Genomic DNA, 11,749 nt, shown 5'->3' with positions numbered 1-11,749 from the left:
AGTTTGGCTTTCCATTAATTGAATTAAGCATTATAGAGAAGAGTGTTTTATGCTACTACTTTGCCCAGTGGGAAACTAGGCCAACAAAACAAGTTAAGTATCTTCAAATTACAATGTCTTTGCCTTATTTGCGCATCAGATAAGTAAAATGACCTTCCAAAATTGACAAGGAGCCTTAAGAAAACAAAGGCATTAAGGCTTTGCTATAGCCAATCATCCAAACAAAAACAAAAAGCTACCATCTATTAAGAGAAAAAAGGACTAACTTATAATAGTGTTCTGCTTGTAGAGCCATTTGAGGCTACAAAATACCCAAACCAAGAGTTGCCTGGAGCCACACTGTGCGTATTGCCTGGAGCTACGAGTTGTGAGCCTCCTAATTGGAGTCGTATGGAGCCATGATTGCTAGTCTTCATGAGCAAGTTCACCAGTCTCTTGGTGATAATGTGCCACGCCAAAAGGCCAAGGCTTTCTCAAGCAAATGCTTAAGACCTTGTTTCCAACAACTTGAGCCACGAAATTATTCATAGAACTCACCATATCTGATTCTACCCAACTTTTCTCAATGTAAATTGGGTATTTAATGAGAGGCTTTGATTTCATTGAGAGATATTGGAGAGGAATTGCAGATTGACCAATGCACCAAATTTCCTTAGACATAGCCTTGAGGACTACCAACTTGAGACGAATTCGAGTATGACATTAGACTAGACTAGTCGACGAATGGAGAAGAGATAGAAAATTATGTGGGAGAGCCAAGCATCACAATTAACCGAGTTGGCCACCTATAACCCCAAAGAGACCATACTATTACAGAAGGGAAATGAGGGCCCAACATAAAGAACAGAGAAATACCAATCCACCAATGTCTCGTGAACCAAGTGTTGGGCCGACCACTAGGTGCATTGCAATAGTAATAACTAGAGGCATGGCGATCATTGAGGAGAATAGCTAACTACAATTGAGGGAGGGCGAAGTTGCTAACCAGGAGCCAGTGCATGTCTAGAATAGCACACCACCACCACCCCATTATACCACCTTCAACTATGCACACAAAGAAAAACACGTGATTATGATTACCTGCAATTAATATCCAACAAACCTGACATAGGGAGGCATACTTCCACCTGAAACTTATAAGATTGCCCTGCATGCAAGAAATAACAAATTGTTGCAGTGTATAGTCGAGAGTGTTGAGGACCCCAAGTGGTTGTGGAGACTAGTTGTCCTCATTGTGATTGTGATGTGCAGCTAGAATTGACACCTGTCGTAGGGTACATTGCTAAAATTAAAAGAATCATAAATACTAATGAAGTAATACTTTATTTTGTATCATTCTTAATTATAAAAAAAACAATATATAAGCTAAGCATATATACATTTGAAAAACATGGAACAAGATTTTTAACCATGTAGATTTATCCCACTTAAGGCTTATTACAATATCATGAGCCAATACCATGGCTTACCAATACCACATGCCCAAAAAACCATTACTCACTTCAAATAAAGCTTGTTGATATAACATTTTTTTTAATTAATCAGTTTAATTTATATATAAAAAAAAAAAATCACAACTACTATGGAAGTAAATGTCAACTTTTAATTTATATAATATTATAAATATTCTATCGAAATTAAATCCCCTCGTTGATTAGATTTAAATTAAAATTAAAAAATTTGGAAAATCTATTGTGAAATAAATATACCTATCCATATGATTCATTATTTAAATATTTTATATATCTTTATTAAAATAATATGCTACATATCTTTTATTACACCACAAATATCATTCTTATCATTAAAAAAATGAAATATAGACACATATCTGTCTAATTATAATTATAATTAAAATATTAATTATTAACATATTCTATATGTGTGAAAGATATATTTTAGCTATCTTCATCGAGAAAATACGGTGCATATATTTCATTTGATTACAAATATCAACCTTATCATTGACAGATGAAATAAGAATACATATCTGTGTGACTATAATAGAAATATATATTAAATTATTAATGGTTGAGATTTTATATATATGATGTTACCACAAATATCAACATTATCATTGAATAATGAAATAAGAATACATACGTGTAATTATAATTCAAATATATTAAATATTTGATCACAAATATCAACCTTATCATTGACAAATGAAATAAGAATACATATGCGTGATTATAATTGAGATATATTAAATTATTAATTGCTAAGGTTTTTCACATAAATTGAAATATATTCAATTATTAACCACAAATATCAACCTTATCATTGACTAATGAAATAAGAATACATATGTGCAATTATAATTGAAATATATCAAATTATTAATGGCGGGGATTTTATATGTGAGATATATTTTATCATAAATATTAATTTTATTATTATATTTGTAAATATAAGGTATTTAGTTTTTTAATTGATTTATTATTAGTTTTTTTTATTAAAAAAATTTAAAATTTATCTAAAGTTTAACATTATGAAATTAAATTTACTATTTTTAAATAAAATTTATTTCTATTTGTCTCAAATATAATTGGTTGAAATGTTTCCCTTTTTATTGTGTAATGATGGTAAGAATTAACTTTTGTGTACTTTATTATTAATTACTATGTACTATATCACTAATTACTATGTACAATAAATATAAATAATTTTGAAAAATAACATTATGATGATGATTAATTATATCATCACAAATATCAGCATTATCATTGATGAATAAAATAAGAATATTTATATGTGTAATTATAATTGAAATATATTAAATTATTAATGGCGGGGATTTTATATATGATGATGATGATGATGGTTAACGTCCACTGAGACCAAACTTTGGTCTATCAGACCTAAAGAAACAAATTATTTAGTTTGATTTAAGATTTTATTCCTATGCTCAAAAAGCTTGGAGAGAAGCCTCCCAAGCTCACTGTAATTTTGACAACGTAAAAGGCTAGGACAGTTGGTATTGCAACAAAGATTTTGAAACTGAGATCTAATGTGGTTGTACGCGGAGCACTCTAAGAGGAAGTGATTTTCATCCTCAATGTTTGTATTCTCACAGAGATGGCAGAACCTTTCCATCCATGGTGTTTTAGGAACTGCCCAACAACCCGTTTCACTATGGAGCTCATGAGAGTTCGTTCTAATCTTAGGTATATTAATTTTCTTCTTTGAGCTAGTTAAAACAGAGAGACACTTTTGATCTTCTAGGGTGGGGTTGATGACCTCCTTATAATACCTTAATTTTCTTTTACCTGCTAAATATTTCTCACACCACATTTTTTCTTTGAACTTAGAAGTAACAATATTTTTAACGTTATTAATGTTTTACAATGCAACATTCCCGTCGATCTCCCAATGGTTTAACTAGGCCCTGGTGTCTTTATACCAACCTCGTTTGAGCCTTAGGTGGTTTTGGCTGGAATTTAAAGCTAGCTTAGGAAGTCTATGCTCTCCTATGTTATTGAGTTTGTGCTTGTACCATAGAAGCCTAGTCATAACTAGGCTCTCGATAGGGGAAAGACCCACTTCTATAAGGAGAATAGGATAGGGTGTGTTGCTTTTAATTTTGAGGTTATACGTTATAAAATGCTTCTGGATTTGCTCAATCTTTCTCCAGGATTCTCTAGAGATGCTACAACCCCAAACCTCACATCCATATAAGATAACCATAGTAATTAAAGTTTCAAAGAGGAACTTCTTTCTATCCCACATTATGAGGTTTGTCGTTTTACAATTATTTTCAAGACCAAAATAAGCTTTCCATCCCCCATTAATCCTTTTCTCAATGCTATAGTTCCAGTTGAGCTTGTGATGAATATCAATTCCTAGGTACTTGTAGGAAGACACTTCCTCCAAGTTACTATTGTCATACATAAAATTAGCATAAGTGTCCTTCTTGGATTTGATAATCAAAAATTTTGTTTTGTCAGCATTAACAATCATACCCTTGGTAGAGCATAAATCCTTAAGAAGTATAAGTTGCTTATCAAGATCAGATGGGCACCTTGCGAGAAGAACAATATCGTTAGCGTAGAGAAGAAGGATGATGACTATCCTAGCCAAGATCATGCCATCACGTCCTGCTTCCTCTAAACAACCTTCTAGCTTATCAATGTAAATGCCAAATAGGGTAGGGGAGATGGGGCAACCTTGTTTAACTCTGATATTACACTTAATATCTTTCGACCACCCCTCATTGCTCTCTAACTTGGCAATTACATTCTCGTATAACCTTATAGCAACAACTCTCAACTCAAAAGGAACCTTTAGCTCTTCCAATCTATTCCAAAGGTTGTTTCTAGGAACCGTATCGAAAGCCTTTCTAAAGTCCACAAAGCAACAAAAGAGATTGGATTTATCATTGCGGCATTTCTCCACAATGATCCTAAGCGTAACGAGGTGGTCTGTTGTTGAGTGCTGCTTTCTAAAAGTCGCTTGGCCTTTAGCCCACTTACCTTCACTTTCAAGCCATATGCTCAACTTCCTTCCAAAATAATACCATATAACTTGGCTAGGAGAGGGTTGATCATAATTGTCTAATAATTAGAGGGGTTATTTGTATCCCCAATTTTAAAAATAGGGATAATGAGGCTTTGAGTCCATGGTTTAGGGAACCCTTGCTTGACCGCTTGATTGAAAAGCTTGTGAATGTGGGGGATGAGGACAGGACCTCCAATTTTTAAGATTTCCACCTGGTAACCTTCAATGTCCTTAGCTTTTCCATTAGCCAAGCGATTAACCCCAAAATCAATGTCTTCTAATGAGAAAACTTCTTTCGTTGTGAGAAGGGTTTCAAAGTTATCCATGACATTTGGAGATTCATAAAGCTTTTTAGGACAAGAATTCCAGTCGTGTAAAGCAAGTTTATTATTATCTTTGGTTTTCCTAGTTAGAATCTGCCTCCAGAATTTCTTAGGAGCTACCTTAGAGAGGTGTAAGAGATTCTCTTGTCTTTTACGAATATATTGCCTTTTTTTCCTTTTAGTTAGGGCTTTGTATATTTTTATCTTCCCAATTTTAAGAGATTCATCAACAACTTCCTTAATTGCTCTCCTCACACTTTTACAATCTTTGTCATACCATGGATTGGTTTTGCCATTTCTTTTATTACTTGAAACTTCAATTGAGAACTTGTTAATAGAATATGAGAGGGTTGTAGTAAAATTATGATAGAGATCTTCTATGTTATCTATACTAGATAAAGGAAGAAAATTAGTTTTTAATTCATTTAGAGAGAGATCTTTTTTATTTCTATCAAATATTAACTTCTTTTGGTTATAAGGATTATCTTCTATGGGATCTCTATGCATGACAAAATTGAAAGTTATAAGTAAAGGCCTATGATCAGAGTCACGCTCGTGGTCGTTTAAGATGTCAAATTTTTTTATTTCGTTGTATAGAGGGAGAACGGAGATAACATAGTCTACCACGCTGCTACCAAGCCCATGGATGTCGGTCATCTGGCTAGAATTGAGCCACTTCTTTAGATCATTGCAAATTATGAGATCCTGAGCACTACAGAGCTTGACTAGCTCTGACCCAAACAAATTCTCCCTGAGGTCTTCAGAGCTCCTTTTGTACCGACTAGCCAGAGGAAGGTCTTCATCTAACCAAAGAGGATTAGGGTTGGAATGATCGCTTAGAAGAATAGCTTGGTTGCTTGAAGTTCGAGCATTAAAGTCACCCATTAAAAGGATATTGCCTTCATTCCTTAGGCTAGAAATATCATTCTCTAAACCATTGTAAGGACTATTTTTATCTAGATTCTTTTTCTTATAGAAGTTAGAATTGATGGGGGGGAATAACAGATTGCTATGTAGGTCTTTTTATCATGAATGTCAGTGATTTCTATCCAACTATATTGGTTGTAAGGGTCATTTTTTCAATCCTAGCATGGGGAGAGATGTTCTTCTTAATGTAACAAGCTATACCCCCAATGCCTCTATAGGAGGATCGCTTATTCTAGGTAGACCATAATGTAAAGCCATTTATGTTAGGGACCTTAGATTCTTCGTGCTCCCAAGTTTCAACAAGCAAAATAATATCAACATCATTCGAGATCCAGCTTAGCTTGGGGCCTTTGTTCCATGGAAAGCCTCGACAGTTCCAAGAAAGAATTTGAAGCATGTTGAATTACTATTTATTATTATCTTTTTGGTTTATATCTCAAATAACGGCTTTTCTATTTCTAATTATTGCCCATTTTCCTTCCTTTCTAGCTTCCTTTACCTTTTGAATCTCCTTTCTCAATTTTGCTTGATCTTTTGGAATGAGATCTTCATTTATAAATATTCTCGTTCCTTTTAGACTTGAGGTTTTACTAAGTATGTCATATTTATGGTCAGTAGAGCTCACCTTTATTCAGATCAACCTTCCTTTATTCTCAGTTAGTTTCCCCAACCTTGTTGCTTCTGTGAGACACGTTGTTTCAATTTGTAATCTATTATGTAATTCTATTTGGGCTATGGCTAAAGTATCCTCGTCTACCTCCTCTTTCAAACCGAATATTATAAGGTTCAAGGCCCTTTTGTTACGCTCATGGTCTAATTCTATCAATTTTTTCATTTCATCTTTAATTGGTTTGATATCTAATTTACCTGCCACACTATTTAGGGTGAGGCGGCTATTAACTTTTTCTTCTAACTCTTTAATCATGTCCTTCATTTTAAGACTCTCTAAAGTATCAGCATCTACTTGCTGGATGTTTGGTTCGTATCTTGGTTTTGTTTTTCTATAACCTGCAACCTAGTCCCCATTGCCTCAATCTTATTCTCCAATAGTTCTATTTTATTTTCTATTTGTTTTTGGATCTTGTCTTCCAGAGATGTGAATTTATTTTCCAACATGGGTGCTAACTCTGTTTGTAGCTTGATTTCTCTTTCTTCTCTACGTTTCTCTAAAGACTATATACTCATAGAGGTTCTATAGAGTAACTGTGCTAGGTCTACCTTTGGTAATCTTTGATAATTGTGGTGAATTATTCATACTTGAAAATATATGAGTAGATATGTATTAGAAAAATATAAGGAATGCGTGCCCCTGATATCAGCAAGCGAAACTGCAGATGCACGCGCCCTAGATTGTTTTTCTATTACCGTAGAGAGATCGTGAATTATTACTGCAGAGAGATTGTAAATTATGACCGTAGAGATCGTAAATTATTACAACGGAGAGATCATAAATACATCACCCTAAAATATATGTGAAAGATATATTTTATCACAAACATTAATCTTATTATTATATTTGCAGAGATAAGATATTCATTTTTTCATTGACTTGCTATTAGTTTTTCTTTAACTAAACAAATTTAAAATCTATCCAAAGTTTAACATTATGAAATTAAATTTATTATTTTTAAATAAAATTTATTTTTATTTGTCTCAAATATGATTGGTTGACATGTCTCCCTTCTTATTATGTAATGATGGCAAGAATTGACTTTTGTGTATTTTATTATTATTACTATGTACTATATCACTAATTACTATGTAAAATAAATATAACTAATTTTGAAAAATTACATTAATTACTATGTACCATAAATACAAATGGTTTGTAATTAAATTCAAAAATTTCATTTTCTCATTGGTGTAAAGTATTGAATAGACAATTTTTATGGGTTTTATTTTTTAATTTACAAAAAATAATTTGAAAAATATAAATTTGAAAAAAATATGTAAAAATAACATGTATACAATTTGTACAACTCTCATTATATCAATCTATACTCTAATAACATAACATGTGTACTATAATATGAACATTATATAAAAAAATGTCTTTCTTCAATATAAATAAATAATTATTAACTTGTTATCATTGTCTTCAATGTCAATTAGATATATATATATATATATATATATATATATATATATAAAACCATTATCTACCAAAAAAAATTTAATTATATTAAAAAAATAAACAAATATTTATATAACTCATTTAATAATTTTACTATTGTTTGAAGTACATACAACACATTATGATGTTAAAATATTTTATTAAATTAAACTGCACGGAAAGCTAGCTATGCGACTTTGTTAACAAATAAAATAAAAATACATATTTGAAAAATTATAATTGAAATATATTAAATTATTAATTGCTTAGATTTTATACATGTGAAAGATATATTTTAGCTATCTTTAACATAATATGGTGAATATATTTTATATGGTTGATATATATGTCAAACATTATGTATTTAGATAAAAATATACTTGGAATGTTATATAAGGAGGGATGGATGTTTGTAAGTGACTTGTACTGATATATCGACATATATTTAATAAATTAATTTTCATGGGGCTAGCCCACGTGGTCCCGCCGTCAATGCACTGATAATGTTATGTACCAACAATGAATATAATAATAATAAGGTTTTCAGATATTTGTGTTGGTTGATTTGTAATCTGCGTTGTATTGATTTTGGGTTACGGTGATTTGTACCCTGATTGCTTGCCTGTTGAACGCCTGTCCCTCCTCGGGATTCTACGAACCCGCCCTGGTTTGGGGTTTTTACTCCTTCGCGTTCATTTGATTCTCGTTGTTTCTCCCGGTCATTTGCTTTGCGAGCTCTACAGCTTCGGTGGTTTTGGTTGTGGTTTTCTGAGGCTTGTCTGCCCGGTTTGCTGGTTGTGAGCTCCTGGTTGCCTTCTCGACTTCGGTCGTTTAGCTCTCGGCCTGGAATGCTTCTGTTCTTCCGGCGATTTATTAAGGCTCTGGTAAGTTTTGCATAACTCTATTCTTCGGCTTGCATGTTGGCTGTTACTGTGAATTGGGGTTTTACTTTTAAGGGTCCCCGCCTCTGTGTGTTGCTATCTGTGTCTCGTGAGCGGTTACAGTTGCTCTGTTAATGGTTCCCGCCTCTGTGCGTTGCTGTCTGTATCTCGTGAGGGTTTAAGTTATATGATAGCTGTGTAATTCTTGATATTTCTTTCAGTATTGGTTCAGCTTCTCCACAGACTTCGGCAGTCCGGTAGCGGCGTTCTCCGTTGGGTTCTCTGCCAACTCGTCCGGTAAGTCTCTGTTCTATGCCGGATATTTGCAATCCTCCTTTACCTGTATCTGATGTCTCGGCTCCTTCGTGAGCAGGAGGGTCACTTCGTGGTAGAATGGTGGCTATGGTTCGCCGGACAGGTATTGTGACATTATGGTTCGCTTCTCGTTCTCTTCAGTTCCTTTTCGCTTTGTTGGTACTGTTACTTGGAACCTAACCACTCTTGGTCGCTCTCTTGCAGGTGAAACCGTTCGAGGGTTTCAGTGTTTGAGCTCTCAGCTGTTCAGGCAAACACGAGTAGCTTCTCTGTTGTTTGGTAGCTTGCTTGTATGGGTGTTTCAATTTTATTGGCTGAACTTTGTTTGCTGGCCTTAGGCTGCTCTCTGTCTGTACTTAACTCTCTTTGGTCATTGGGCACGACGTTGGCTATGGTTTTGGGTCCTACTGGAATTGGCTTCTGTTTGCTGTTAGGGTTGATTACCCACGACTGTGAATTGAGTCTAGTCTTCTACTTTGGACAGTATGTAAATGTATGATGAATTTGGGCGACTGTATTATTGTAACCATATGAATTTAATGATGGAATAGATTAGACTTGCGTTTGTAATTTCACATACCTGTTACGAGGTCTTTTAATTATCTGGTTATATTGATTTGCGCTGTTACTTGTCGTCCAACTAGTTTATCTTCTTCTCTTGGCCCAGAACCTGTAGCAGTACATTCGACAGTGTTCATATAATAAATTATTAGCAAATTTATACAACCATTGAGGACGCTGTAGGATTGTGTGTGCACAGAATAATTATATTACTCTCTTTGTTTCTTTTCATACACAGTCGAATCCTGTAATGGGCCTGTTTCTCTCCTTTAGTAGTACTGTTTTCAAACGGTTTTGTAACTGCTGTTGGTTTGTTTTGTTGGTTACATCAGTTGTGTCTTATGTGGAACTTTTTCATAGCTAGCTAGCACACTTTCTTTTCTTGATTTACAACAATAATATAAATGTCTAGAAACAAACGATTCTAACTAATTGCTACTGCTCCTAATTAAAAGTCATTACAATATTCTTAGGCAACTTTAATAATAATAATAAAAAAGTAAAATAAAATAAATACAGATATACTATCCATCCAGCGAACTGATGCTCCTGCATCAAATTTTATCACAATAAAGAAAGTTGATGAGCAGGAAAAAAAATTGATTGTATTTAATGGATAAATCATTATGGGCAGTTTGCTCGTCAATTTCTATCCTAGGGGGCTGTCAAATTCTACCCCTGGGCGCTAACATAGCTATAGGTCCAAGTGGGTTGTTGCAGAGGCAAAAATGGCTTGTACAGGTGGAGCAGAGCAGAAGAAAGAATAACCATGATGTAACAGTTAATGAAAGCTTTAGCGATTGCAGCAACATGAATGTGTGTGCAGGGTAATTGCACAATAGCTCTACTGGCTTCTGTGTAGCTTTAAAAGCTAATAACAAAGGACACGACAGTTCTTCTACAGTTGGTTCAGATTTATTGACATCGCTGAAGGCGTGGAAGTCCTGTGCACATGGACGGATATGCAGTGGTGAGCAGGTAAGTTACTAATATTTGGTATACCAGCACGATGCCCACATTTATTTGTCAACACGACTAGTATCATAATGGCAGTGGCGACTGTCAGAATTAATAAGTTGGGCTAGTAGTGCTGCCAATTCTGGTTTTTAGAGCACAAGGACTGAGTATGTTATCAATGGCCCTTCTACTACTGCATGGGTTCCATATCACTTTTAAAATGATGGAAATGGTCTCTACTGTTATTGTTGCATTGGTTGATGTTGATGAGGATTATGAGAGAGTTTCATTATTTGAATCTAATGGTTATTAGAAAGATCAATTATTTGACTTCTCATAATTATTGGATTCCGAAATATTCCCGAAATCTATAATAAACCTAAATTCATAAAAATAACCAATTTATGAACCTAACAAATATCCAAAATCTGCAATAACATTAAATTCAATACTTCTAACTTTACTTGAGAGTCGACGAACAAGAAGCTACCTTAAAAAAAGTAAAGGAATTGAATGCAGGGCACAGAGTGTGATAGCTGTAAACTTGCTGGATTCAAAAGTGGTGTCCCCATCATTTATTTACTGTCATACAATGCATTTGATCTTCTATCATTCCTCGACAGTAAGATATGCTGAATTCCAGTAATTATACCTGTTTCTCTGCAGGTCTAGATGGAGGACATCTTCTTATTCTGGGCATACGAAAAACACATTTATATTTCAATGATTTCAGAGAAATGTTTATCCTTTGCAGTGATTTCTACTTCAGAACAATGACACTTCTCATGCCAAGTCTTGTAGCCACCAACCGGTGCTATATTCTCTTATGCCAACTTCGGTTGGCAATGAAAATACATGACCATTGTTCTAATGTCGAATGAGCATTTTCCTTGGGGTCATTTTTCTTGTTTTTATATTTAGATTATATTTCTGAATTGTTTATAATTGTATGGTCAGATTTCTGCTTAAGAAATCCAAAACATAAAATAGTTACACATAACGATTTAGTATTGTATTGTCAGATTCTTACTTTAAAAAAAATCAATATATGGAATAGTTAAACGATTTAGTATTGTATTGTCAGATTCTTACTTTAAAAAAAATCAATATATGGAATAGTTAAACGACGCCAGTGTTGTATGCTATACACAACTTACTTGATCATCCGAACTTGG

This window comes from Pinus tabuliformis, chromosome 6, assembly GCF_031772625.1.
Source record: "Pinus tabuliformis cultivar Carrire ecotype Pingquan chromosome 6, CPIR1, whole genome shotgun sequence".
Classification (NCBI taxonomy): domain Eukaryota; kingdom Viridiplantae; phylum Streptophyta; class Pinopsida; order Pinales; family Pinaceae; genus Pinus; species Pinus tabuliformis.
This window is presented reverse-complemented; position numbering follows the sequence as displayed.